Genomic DNA, 14,264 nt, shown 5'->3' with positions numbered 1-14,264 from the left:
TTTGCCATTTACTTTAATACATGTGCCTAAAGAACAAAAAAACATTTATTTTAGCTGCTCATTCAGGAAGCAGAGATACTTTTCAGTTAATGGTATCTGTTCACTATGATATGGTGGAACCTGTAGTCAATTTCCTCTCAGATATCTGTAGTGTCATTTATGCAACACTGACTTAAATGAGAACTGTGTATATGCAACTGAGAGGAGAATTTTCCCCATTGGTTTTCAAGAATAACTACTTTTAAAATAAAAATACCCCCATCTGCATGCATATAATATTCAGAGTCTAGGAAATCAAATAGAACAGCTGTTCAGATACCCAATGGTAAGAGAACACAGATAGAAAATAGCCAGAGATTGTACTCAAACAATATGGCATATTTATATTAATCACAGCATGTAAGTGCTGGTTAACTGAAATGTAGTCACAAAGATAGGCAACATCTTAGACCAGTCAAATGCTACCATAATGAAACAACAGATATGACAAAATCAAAGACTTCTACTGACAAATTGCTAATAAAGGGTCAAAGTCTGCTCTCAGGCAGAGCTGGTCAAATACTGCAAATGCCATGTCTGTGAACGTTTGTTCCAGTTTTGAACAGCTGATCAGTTCCACTATGTCTGTATCCCTTTTATTTGTTATTTGCAACCATTTGTGTGAATGGGTTTTCATTCACATGAATTCTTGGAGAATGGAATGTTCTCTTGTGAACAGTGGTGTACGTACAAAACCAAAAGGATTTGCTATCTATTATTTGCTATTAATTGTCTGGTATATGCCCTTTGTTAAACTCTTATTGAAAAAAGATTCATGGCCTGCTTTTCAAGACTGTGAACATCTGCTGCTCCCCATTACTTAAGTGGGAGTTGGCTTGCTCAATACAAGCCATCAATCATCCAATCAGGGAGCAGAAACACTGGCCACAGAAAACCATCACATACCACAAATAATAAATAGCATATAGCTGAAGTGAACAGCATGCGAAGAGCTCATAGGCTAAAATTTGTTTGTATAGAAACTGTTCAGTCAATATTTTGAATCAGAAATAAATGTTCTGAAATCAAAATTGGGTTGTGAACATTTAGAAAAAGAAGAAGAAGAAAAAAGAACTGACTTTATTGAGTTGCTACCGGAATAAACTGAAGGCTGAATTTGGCTCCACCATGAAACAAGAGTTGAAGAAACTGTTGCTAAGCAACTGGGGTGTTCTAGTTATTGCCCCCAAATAGCTGCAGAGATGCAATCTCCTTTCAGAAATACTCATTAACTTCTCTAAAATGAATACATTTTTACCACATAATGGCATAACAGCATAGAAACATACATCACATCATATTACATACATAGTATATGAATTGTTGCATCACCCACCTTTGTCTTGAGTGCATTGTATTGCATCCTATGGTATTTATGGATTTTAAACATTTTAAATGACAGCAATTAAAATATTTCTATGCACTTATTCCCATAACTTCTGATATTGCAATATGGAGCACAGACCCTCCAAATGTGGCATCTGACTCCTAAAACATGGGTCAACATTTCACCCTGGTTTCTTATGTCCCTTACCATCCTTTTTCTATCCTGCCTTCCCTGCTCTTCACCTCACCTGCAAAAACTGCAAAATTTTGTTTTTCAGGTTTTCAAGATTTTTTTCTTGAAAACCTAAAAAACCTGTGTGGAAAAAAGTACAGAAAACAGACATTTACCAAGGAAAGTTCTGTTTCAGCAAAAAAACCAAAACATTTTCCATCAAATTTTTTCGTTGATTTTTTTTTTCCACCAGCTCTAGTCAGCAGATGAGGTTGGGAGAAGGGAAAAAATTTTCCTCAACAGTTTTGCTCTTTTCTGTTGGCCATTGTCACAGTTGCTGAGTAGCAGAATATTTCCTCTCATTCTCCTTGTGCCCTCTCACTGCTCTGCCAGCCGGCTGCTTACCTGCTCAGTGCAGCATAGTAGGAGATGAGAGAGAGGCATAGGGAGTGATTGAAGGGAGGAGGGACAGGACAGAGGTTATCAGGTGCTTGGGGTATGGATTCCTCTGCTGACACTCCCTACACAAAGGCCTAAGGACAGGGGAGAAAGGGAGCTGCTCTGGTTGCAAAGCCCCAGTCTCACCTCCACCCTCCGGGAATGGGCAGAAGAGAATCTGCTGTGTGAGATCCCTGCAGATTACCCTTAAGGGCTTTCAATACAATACGAATGGAGTGAGATGGAAGTAAAGCCCAGAGAGGGAAACAGCGATTTCCTGGGTGGGAGGCACAAACTAGGAAAAAATCGTTTTAAAAATGTAAAGTCGACATTTCCCCCCAGCAGCACCAGGCATGGCTTTCTGGCCTATTCAAACCTCAGTGTTTCTACAGGTCTTGGATGTGTCAAAACTTTTAAGAAAAACACTCCGTTTGGGCCGTTAGCATAGACAACAGCCTGTTGGTGACCTTGGATTCCCAGTCCACCTCCTTCTGCTGAAAGGCAGCTGCAAAGGAAGGAAGAGAAGAAAGCAGGAGGTGGCTGCTGCTGTGCTACAGAACTCCATCTGTTCCCTTCGCTATTACTCTCAGCACCACTGCTGTGACTGACCCTGTTGGAGATGAACGTACGGTGGATCTCATTGGAAACTTGTTTATGCTGGCAGTTCTGTGTTATTTTTGGAGCTGCTATTGTTGTTGCACAAGTGTCAATGACTTATTTGCAAATGTCTGGTACAAATAAACTTCTTGTTGTGTACAGTACCAGCTTGCTCTATGACTGTTTAGAAGTTTGGTGCATGATGCATTTCCAGCTTGCTCTATGACTGTTTAGAAGTTTGGTGCATGATGCATTTCCTAAAGCAGAGGAATGAATCTTTAAGTAGAAATTAACCTTTTGAAATGTACCAAGATCATTTTTAAAGAAAAAGACAATTTAGAAACTTAGATGCTAGCAAAAAATCCCCTACCCCACAATTAACCGTAAAAATACTTTTCAAAATGATAGGTAGATTACAAATGTTAGTCCTGGGCTCCCAGGTACACAAATTCCCCATTGTTATTGTCAAAGCAGCTCAAATGGTGATTAACAAACCAAAAATGTTATGAATTTAGGCCCCCCTTTTTTTCTGGTGATCAATTCACAAAGCCTTTCTGAGATTGCATATGTTTTTCATCCATATTTGCTGACTAGTTTGGGCTAGTGATTTTTACACTGTGGATGGTTTGCAAACAGATTGGTAACTGTTCACAACAACTAACCAGAAATCACAAATTGTGAATAGCCTGGTACTGGTTCTGCTCCCTAACTGAGTGACTGACATTTTCACAGGAGAATAACAAATGTAAACAGTCATGAATAACACACTATATACACAACACAAATACATTCATGAATGCCAATGACAGGTCAAATATTTGGAAATAACAACCCCATGAGTGGCAGCAAATTCAGATCAAGCCATCTAGTTGCAAATATGTTTAAACCTATTTTCCTCATTATTTGAGCAGTTCTAGCTATTGTAGTAATATAGTTATATTTAAGATGGAATAAAAAATTCAATGTATGTGCTTTAAAAATGTGTTCAGTCCATTTGTTGGGGGGAAGATGAAAAGTGGCTGAATTTTAACCTTTCAAATATGGCATGCAGCTAGCCAATTGTCAGGGAGGAAGAGTTGCTTTGCGTGGTCCAATAAACTAGTGGTTTAAGCCATTTAAAAGTTATTATTGTTTGACAGTCAGTGCTGATTACCATTGCTACTGAATATAATGGCCATGCCTTTAAACTGGGTGGGGATGGGTGTTCATACAAAAAGTGATGTAAAGGACAATAAATCCTATGACTTCACTAAAGACAATGAAATTACACTAATTTGTGTGTGTGTAATTCAGTGGAGAATGAAATGAGCATATGTGCTCTAACAGAGGTTTTCCTTAGGTAAAAGACTGTAGCTCTGGAGCAGGAAAATCTGATTTCTGTCCCCCTGCTGCTATGAAGTTCTGAGTGACCACAGCATGCATCATACTGACAGTCTTGATCTAGGGATTTGTCAGGTTGTTTTTAATTTCAGTGCACTTCTGGACTTTCTTGTTCTGGCCAGGGTTGGAAATGGGAGCACCAAAATAGCATGAGCAAGGCTGTTCTCATAGTACTGACAGGAAGTAGAATCTTAGTACAAAAATTCCCACTAGCGAGCCTGTTTTCATCAGATTTCCAGTTCAAAATTTGCACTCAGAAGGTTCAGATACTTTAGAGAAGTATACAGAATTCTGGAAATTTATCCAAATCAAACTCCTACTGTCAAACCTTTTGAGGTTCGCCCATCACAAAGCCTCTACAGGATATGCATTGTTATACAATTTTGATTATACATGCAGCATAGTATGCCTCCAAAACCTGAAAGTTAAAAATATATAATGCTGGTAGTAAAAGTTAGAATTGACATGTAACCATCTGGCAATGTGAACTGGTATTGTTTTCACAGTCAGTGCATAATTTATCCAGTCAAGGAAAAAAATACACCCTTAGTGTAAACAGGCACAACTCTAGCAAAACCTAACCAAGTTCTTCAGTGACACCTAGACTACACAAACATTCCAGCACCATCTGTATATATGCTGTACTGTAGTATACCATTCATCATCCACAACTAATGCAATATGCCTTTTGTGTGTTTGTGGGGGTGGACTATTTCTTGAAGATAAATATTTGCAAAGAGGCAATTCGTCTCATGACACCATAAACCTGTGCTTGTGATATCATAATTTCTGTGCCAGGAATGGTTTTGTTACCATCATCAGGGAAATAATTTCTTTGAACAAGCAAACAGAAGGAGGCTCTTAATGAAAAGATTTTTCAGTACATACAAAGATTTAAATAAATTAGTAATTGATTTTAATGTAGGCTTAAAAATGGTTTTTGAAGGGTTATTAAAACTCATGCTTCAAGACTTCAGCCAATCTAGCTATAAGGTGTTAAGATTCATAGAAGGCAAATTATCCCACAACTGCCTACTGTAGGGTTTCTTGCACGGTCTTCTGAAGCATTTGGTGCTGGACACGGAGAGAGAGGATAGTGGACTAGATGGAACTTGTGTCTGACCCAGCATGGCAATTTGTATGTTCCGATGTGCTCTGTGGCAAGCTGGAAGGATCTAAATTATAGAACAGGGGTGGCCAAACAGTGGCTCCTGAGCCGCATGTGGCTTTTTTTACAGTTAAAAGTGCAGCTCATGGAGCCCCTTCCCCCCATTCTCCACCTACCAGACCTACCTACGCGGGGGAGGTACCTGCCAGGATGCAGGGTGTGCCTACTGGGGCTTGGGACCCAGAGACCCCGCTCCCCTCAGGACAGAATCCCTGAGCCCCAGTACCTTGCCACAGGGCAGAAGTCCCGAGACTCAGCTGGCACGCCCAGCTATTGAACTTCTGAAGATTATTGTATATGGCTTGGAAGGTCAGTAAATTTAGCAATATCCCCTGGTTTTTGTTACACCTCAGTGCAGCAAACTGAAAATGTTATGATAGCTTTGGGTTTATTGAATTAAACAGCAAAAGGAATAATACAAGTAGTTCCTATCAATTGTTATTTATTTTGATATCACATTCCAGTTATATTACAATGCCCCCCAGTTTTCATTGCGCCACAGATTTTTTTTCAACTAGAACACGTAACCGCTGTACGGGATACCACACACCCATCCCTGAAGCGGTTAAAGGTGGCTAAGTGGGCCAATTAACCACTTAAGCTGCACCTGGAGGAGGAGCCAGCGAGCAACTAATTAAAGGATTAAGCTCAGCTGGGTAGGAACAGGCAGAGCTTGTGAAAAACAGATAGCTGAGAGCAGGCAGGGCCTGGAGGAAGGAGATCTGCAGTCACTCTCTCTGTGGCTGGGGATCATAGGAACAGGAAGCAGTCTAGGGAAACAGCTGCAAAGGGAGGATAGTGCAGACTTTAGCTGCTGGTTATGGGGGTCCCTCGGCTGGAACTTGGAGAAGAGAGGGCCTGGGATCCCCTAACAGCTAGTGGAGAAGTGACACTATGGAGATGCAGTGAATTGGAAGCCTGTGTGGAATGGCTGGTACAGAAAGACTTTGGTACACAAACCCCCATCCCCAGAAGGGGAAAACTGCAGTGACCTGTCTAGAAGACAGGGTTTGAGCCTTGTGAGGGAAAGAGACAGAGTGAGCACCTGCAGGAAGGGGCATCACACTGAATGACCTTCTCCCCAGCTGTGGCTATAAGGGGAGGGTTTCTGGTTGTGAGTATGGCTCCTTGTGACTCCATGTTCTAGAAGTTGCTAGAAGGGGAGCTGGAGGTTTTGAAAGCACCGCAGGGAACATTCTGGTCCTCTCACATGTTTGGGATAAATACATTAAATGCTAAACAGATCAGCAGTGAAATACTCAAGTTAGCATTGTTATTTAAATTCACGGTAGAGACAGTGTGTTGAATGCTGTAGTTCACAGCTCTCTGAGCTAAAGCTGCTCAAAAATCAGTGACTATATTGCAGTGACTTTTTTTTAAAAAAATTTGTTTTCTATTTTATTTTTAAAAAATCATTTCATGAGCTTTGATTTTTATTTAAATTTTAACCAGCTCTCTTGATTGAAAAATACATTTTAAATTAAAAATTCTTTGGGTCCACTTCTGGATTTTTTTTTTTTTTTGGGTCAAAGTAGAGTTTTTGGACAAAACATTGATTGAAAATTTGAAATTCTGGAAGTTTCCTCCAGCTGTATTCAAAACTATTGTTTCACACTGCAGGCAGACTTAGGGAGACAACACTGGTGTATGCTTTGCTTAATATTTTCAAGGCTACCCTCACAAGCACTAGAAGCCACTTTTAAAAAATAAAAAGGTTCTGGAGCAAAACTCTGCTGCAATGAATGGATTCTAATATAGAAAAAAATGGTGTCTGTATATATTACACTTAGTGCTACTAGGAGTTTAAGTTTGTACTGCAGTGTTACAGTAGTTATTTTTCAAATGTTTCATAAAATGAACATTGTTTGTGAGGAAGCTGAAGGAAAGGTAGATGCACAGAAAGGAGACTGTTCTAAGAAGTATAAGGGGTATCCTGGAAGATGGCATGAGCAGGAGAGTGGGGAAAATATTAGGCAGGAATAACCGCACTGCTATGCAAATAAGTTTGTAATAACAAACGCAAGGCAGGCGCTGCTAAGTATGGAGTGGTATCATTCAATTAATCTCGTCACAAAGACAGTGGCCAGATCCTCAAGGTACCTAGGTGCTGTTCTGCTCAGCACTGCAATATTTTTCACCTAGATGGCCTGCCAGTTAGTGCAATCCTCATCCCAGAGCTAGGCAATCAGGATCCCTAATTCATGGGGATAGTTAGGAGCCTAAGAAAGGGATCCTCAAAGCCAACAAGCTGAGCAGGGAGCCAGCGAAGCCAACCAGGAAAGAGGCAGAGAGAAGAGAGAGGCTTCGTCACTAAGTGGCTGACCTAGTGTGCCAGGCTGACAGGCCTGAGAGAGGCACCTCAAACCCTCTTCTGGAATTGGGCACCTAAACCAGGTCAGCCACTTAAGTGGTCTGTGCCCTAATAGTTGAAACTCTTTCTCCTGCTGCTGTTCAATACCTCTCTCTCCCATGCTACGTTTCCCTGTGCCCCCAGATATCTCTTGTGGGTTTGCTGTGCTACTCCTGCACCCCCATCTACTGGTGACTTGCATCCAGCCCTTCTGCTGCAGGGACTAATAGGCCTCAGGTCTGAGACATACTCAGAGCATACCTACAGGATTGGGCCCTGTCAAGGTTCCTCCCCCACTCTGAACTCTAGGGTACAGATGTGGGGACCTGCATGAAAAACCTCCTAAGCTTATCTTTACCAGCTTAGGTCAAAACTTCCCCAAGGTACCCTTTGTCCTGGGATTGGCCGCTACCACCACCAAACTAATACTGGTTACTGGGGAAGAGCTGTTTGGAAACGTCTTTCCCCACAAAATACTTCCCAAAACCTTGCACCCCACTTCCTGGACAAGGTTTGGTAAAAAGCCTCACCAATTTGCATAGGTGACCACAGACCCAAACCCTTGGATCTGAGAACAATGAAAAAGCATTCAGTTTTCTTACAAGAAGATTTTTAATAAAAATAGAAGTAAATAGAAATAAAGAAATCCCCCCTGAAAAATCAGGATGGTAGATACCTTACAGGGTAATTAGATTCAAAACGTAGAGAACCCCCTCTAGGCAAAACCTTAAGTTACAAAAAAGATACACAGACAGAAATAGTTATTCTATTCAGCACAGTTCTTTTCACAGCCATTTAAAGAAATCATAATCTAACACGTACCTAGCTAGATTACTTACTAGAAGTTCTAAGACTCCATTCCTGTTCTATCCCCGGCAAAGACAGAATATAGACAGACACACAGACCCTTTGTTTCTCTCCCTCCTCCCAGCTTTTGAAAGTATCTTGTCTCCTCATTGGTCATTTTGGTCAGGTGCAGCGAGGTTACCTTTAGCTTCTTAACCCTTTACAGGTGAGGGGAGCTTTCCCCTGGCCACGAGGGATTTCAAAGGGGTTTACCCTTCCCTTTATATTTATGACAGGCCCCAATGGTGAGATAAGCATCCCCACACCTAGTTTGAGAATCCCACTTCAGGGCCTCTGGGGCTTTGGTTTGAGTTAGGATTCCAAACAGCTTAAGAGCTGTGGGGTCAGGGTGAGCCGCAAGTGCAGAAACTTGGGTCCCTAGCAGGACTTAGGCACCTGCATGGTTAGGCAGCAGCAGAGTGACAGGTTTTTGAAAATGGCAGTGGCACCTAAATACATTTGAGGAGCTGGGCCTGTGTCCCTGTCTCCTAGTAAAACAAAGAGCAGGAGAACCTCATACTCCTGGTTTAAATGAGGGCCTGATCCACAGCGGTCAATAGAAAGACTTTGTCCATTAACTTAGATAACCCACTGAAGCCCTAAATATCTTACAAGCCACGTAACTGGAGAATGAAGTGGAGAGATGGTGATAATCCTTCAATCAAACAGTAAAGGAAAGGAGGCAAAACACCATGAGTGGTAGAACCACTGACTACTTTCTTTTGGCTATATGTAGCCTTAACGGTAACATTTTCAGGTGTATCTCACTTGACAGCAGTTAACTGTCAGTTAACAGAAATCCTACTAGATTTGCCATTCCTATCTTGTGAAACCAGATGCCTTTGGTATAGCTAGGATTACAAAATGCTCCTAAAGCAATATGGTAATTTAAATTACATTTTGCAGACAAGTGAGGTGAATATGCTGTAGATGGAGATCTCAGTCAGCATTTTTTTTTAAATAAATGATTGTGACAGTCGTGCTAAAGATGTTTTTCAGTTTCAAGTTTTAATCTATTGTGTGGAAAATCATAGAATCATAGAATCATAGAATATCAGGGTTGGAAGGGACCCCAGAAGGTCATCTAGTCCAACCCCCTGCTCAAAGCAGGACCAATTCCCAGTTAAATCATCCCAGCCAGGGCTTTGTCAAGCCTGACCTTAAAAACCTCTAAGGAAGGAGATTCTACCACCTCCCTAGGTAACGCATTCCAGTGTTTCACCACCCTCTTAGTGAAAAAGTTTTTCCTAATATCCAATCTAAACCTCCCCCACTGCAACTTGAGACCATTACTCCTCGTTCTGTCATCTGCTACCATTGAGAACAGTCTAGAGCCATCCTCTTTGGAACCCCCTTTCAGGTGGTTGAAAGCAGCTATCAAATCCCCCCTCATTCTTCTCTTCTGCAGGCTAAACAATCCCAGCTCCCTCAGCCTCTCCTCATAACTCATGTGTTCCAGTCCCCTAATCATTTTTGTTGCCCTTCGCTGGACTCTCTCCAATTTATCCACATCCTTCTTGTAGTGTGGGGCCCAAAACTGGACACAGTACTCCAGATGAGGCCTCACCAATGTCGAATAGAGGGGAACGATCACGTCCCTCGATCTGCTCGCTATGCCCCTACTTATACATCCCAAAATGCCATTGGCCTTCTTGGCAACAAGGGCACACTGCTGACTCATATCCAGCTTCTCGTACACTATCACCCCTAGGTCCTTTTCCGCAGAACTGCTGCCTAGCCATTCGGTCCCTAGTCTGTAGCTGTGCATTGGGTTCTTCCGTCCTAAGTGCAGGACCCTGCACTTATCCTTATTGAACCTCATCAGATTTCTTTTGGCCCAATCCTCCAATTTGTCTAGGTCCTTCTGTATCCTATCCCTCCCCTCCAGCGTATCTACCACTCCTCCCAGTTTAGTATCATCCGCAAATTTGCTGAGAGTGCAATCCACACCATCCTCCAGATCATTTATGAAGATATTGAATAAAACTTGCCCCAGGACCGACCCTTGGGGTACTCCACTTGATACCGGCTGCCAACTAGATATGGAGCCATTGATCACTACCCGTTGAGCCCGACAATCTAGCCAGCTTTCTACCCACCTTGTAGTGCATTCATCCAGCCCATACTTCCTTAACTTGCTGACAAGAATACTGTGGGAGACCGTGTCAAAAGCTTTGCTAAAGTCAAGAAACAATACATCCACTGCTTTCCCTTCATCCACAGAACCAGTAATCTCATCATAAAAGGCGATTAGATTAGTCAGGCATGACCTTCCCTTGGTGAATCCATGCTGGCTGTTCCTGATCACTTTCCTCTCATGCAAGTGCTTCAAGATTGATTCTTTGAGGACCTGCTCCATGATTTTTCCAGGGACTGAAGTGAGGCTGACTGGCCTGTAGTTTCCAGGATCCTCCTTCTTCCCTTTTTTAAAGATTGGCACTACATTAGCCTTTTTCCAGTCATCCGGGACTTCCCCGTTTCGCCACGAGTTTTCAAAGATAATGGCCAATGGCTCTGCAATCACAGCCGCCAATTCCTTCAGCACTCTCGGATGCAACTCGTCTGGCCCCATGGACTTGTGCACGTCCAGCTTTTCTAAATAGTCCCTAACCACCTCTATCTCCACAGAGGGCTGGCCATCTCTTCCCCATTTTGTGATGCAGCAGTCTAACTCAGACCTGTTGAACAGAGACCATGAGGATGTGAATTTAAAATTGTCTGTCACAAGGGGGGTGGGGACAGACTCATACTTGGCTGGCTGGCCAAGTGAGGAGCAGGGAGCTAGTTAATAGTTCTGTCTAGATTTCTTTCATAATAAAGAAGGGAGAAGGAATAGAGCTCTTTGTCAACTTAATTTTCAGTCTCTGACCTTTCACCTGAATCACCCTGGTTTGAATCCAGCATCACCAAAAGGACTGGAACTTATTCTGATGATGTGACAGTAACATTTTCTTCATGTGCTGAGTTTGGCAGTATTGGCTTCAGTCCCAAAGAACTAGAGCTTCTAGCACAAATCAGTTTTGGTCCAACTGGCAGTATTTGCTCTCTCAGAAAGAGGCCCAATGTGGAAATAAACCAAAGAGAACTTTTTTTTTTCCTATTGACACGTAGGCTCTCCAAGGGCCTGGTCACACACAGTGAAATTAATGAGAGCTTTGCCATTGACTTCAATAGGAGCAGGATCAAACCCAAGTAAAATGGCAAGATACATGGTGGTAAGGTATGTGGGGAAGCCTGTAGTGTTCTGCACTCCACTTGACCTGTGACAGGAGGAGGATTGACACTTTTAGCCTTATCAAAGCATAAAACAAGCTTTCAGAAACACAACATTTTTCATCTAGCAAAGCAGAATGATTTCATTTGTGGCCACCACAACACAGTCCACAAGGAGACGTGATGAATAAGCTGAGAGATTCTGTTCAGCAGACCTGTTGACTTTTCATATGTGGGGAAGAGTGAACTGTTCTAGTGTTTGTTAGAAATTTATGTATTTGCATGTTTCCAGACAGCCTGCTGTAATATCCTCTAACCCATGATGATACAATTTCAGCACAATGCCCTAGAGGCCTGATGCACAGGATCCTGTTTATGCTAAACCAACTCACACATTTGATTCCCTGCATGCCCAGCTGAAGATTTACAGTAGTGACTGACCTATGTGCTCATTGTGGCTATGAAAGAAAGTGGAAGAAACGGCAATAGACACACTAAGGTTTGCAACTTAGGAAATCACGAAATGCTACGAAATATTTGAGGGAGATTTTCAAAACTAACCTCCATTTGGCACACACAAATTCAGGGCACCCTGCATTATGGCCTTTGAGCCTAGGTTGGGGTGATACATTTCCACGGGTGCTATTTCTATTGATCACTTCACTTCAGCCCATCACTGTAACAGTGGAGTGCCTTCCGCAGAGAACTAGCGACTTCATTATTGCGATCAGAAGAGTTTATGGACTTTCTAGCCCTTTTTGAAGTAAAATCTCTGCTTGGGAGTAGGATTTTAATATTTTGTTTTAATTTTATTAATTTACTTTTAAATGTTTTCAGATTGGGGTTTTTTTTGTTTGTTTTCGGGTCATTTCTTTTCCTGTTGGTTGGCTGGGGCTTTGGGGCTCAAGGGGAGGTCTGGTGTGTGAGCGTCATTCTTGCACTGTAAAGCCCATTTGCCTACTCTCCTCCTGAAACTTTTTCTTGTATTTCTTCAAGTTCTGCACTTTGGGACAAACTCTGCTTCCAGTTATGCTCAGGCAGTTTCATGGCACTCCATGCAGTTGTCTATAGCAGTGGTTCTCAACAAGGGGTACATGTACCCCTGGGGGTATGCAGAGGTCTTCCGGGGATACAGTAACTCATCTAGATATTTGCTTAGTTTTACAACAGGCAATTGCACAGTCAGTGCAACTAAAATTTCATACAGACAATGGCTTTAGACTGCTCTATATACTATACACTGAAATGTACGTACAATATTTATATCCCAGTTGATTTATTTCATAATGACATGGTAAAAATGACTCAGTAATTTTTCAGTAACGGTGGGCTGTGCCACTTGAATTTTTATGTCTGATTGTGTAAGCAAGCACTTTTTAAGTGCGGTGAAACTTGGGGGTACGCAAGACAAATCAGACTCCTGAAAGGGGTATCGTAGTCTGAAAAAGTTGAGAGCCACTGGTCTATTGTATAAGAACAGACCTTGGATATATCTACACTGCAGCTGGGAGGTGTGATTCTCAGCTCAGGTAGATATATATACATGCACAGATAGTAGTGTGGCCATAGCAGTGTAGCTGGTGGCTCAGGTTAGCTACCCAAGTACAGTCCTGTCCAACCCCTGATCTCATACTGCCTGGGTCACCGCCCATGCCACCATAACCATACTACTATTTTTAGTTCACTACTTACATGCACCAGCTCTGCTAGATGTCTCCCTCAGCTGGATATCACACCTCTCAGCTGCAGTGTAGACATACCCTTTGTCCTGTGTGTACAACCTAGTTTAGAGGGCTTTTGTTTGTTCAGTGGATTAATGAAATCTTCCAAATTGGGGGGAGGAATACAATTTCTGTGACCCCCCAGTATCAATTCCTAAAAGCCTTTTAAATACCCATTAAATCTATAATTTCCCAGGATCAGATCTAGTGCTAGCATCCTTTGTTTTTAATAATCCATGCCAACTTGCTCTCAGTGATAATGAGAGAACTTTCCCCACAAAATCCTTTAGTAAATCTAAATTCAGATTTTTAATTTCTAACAAGCAGGTATCGCTTGTTAAATACTATCTTTAAAACAAGATTTGTAAGGATAATCTTTACATTGATCTTTCCAAAGTCTCATCTGACTTTGTACACAGTTTGTTTGCCATAGCTTCCACCGTGAAGATGTAGATATAAATTTGTTCCATAGTACTTTTACCCATAAAGAACAGTAATCATTTCTTGCATCACATTTTTGTCCTGCAGTAGAATGCTATTCACTAATCATGTCCGTGTACTAGGTTTAGGGAGATCAAAGGAGGAATTCCATAATGAGTGCTTGATCAAAGAGTGTAACGTAACCTATTTTGTAATCAGTTTTATTTTGGGGGAGGTCTAGTCTAGTAAAAAATACATTCTAGAATGACTGGTAATAAAAGGAATAAAAAGAGATCTCTGAAATGGTTTGCTCTTTCCAGGCGTTGCATGTGTCTTTCGTCTCCTTCAATACACTGAAGATGCCTACAGAAGAAACAAATCTACAGTATCTTCTGAGTACATGTGGTTCAGCATATTCTCCAACAAATAGCACAGCATGAACTTTTTCAACAAATTCAAATGAAATAGAGCTTGCATATAACATAGCAAGGGTTAAGTCCCCAGTTTCTTCCATAACTTAAATTAACTAGCTTTCCTTTTGTATTTGAATGGGATTTGAATAAGATGTTGACCTATTTGAATTCGGAATTCTAG

This window comes from Lepidochelys kempii, chromosome 4 (assembly GCF_965140285.1).
Source record: "Lepidochelys kempii isolate rLepKem1 chromosome 4, rLepKem1.hap1, whole genome shotgun sequence".
NCBI classification, from domain to species: Eukaryota; Metazoa; Chordata; order Testudines; family Cheloniidae; genus Lepidochelys; species Lepidochelys kempii.
The sequence above is the reverse complement of the archived record's forward strand: the minus strand, read 5'-3'. Positions refer to the sequence as shown.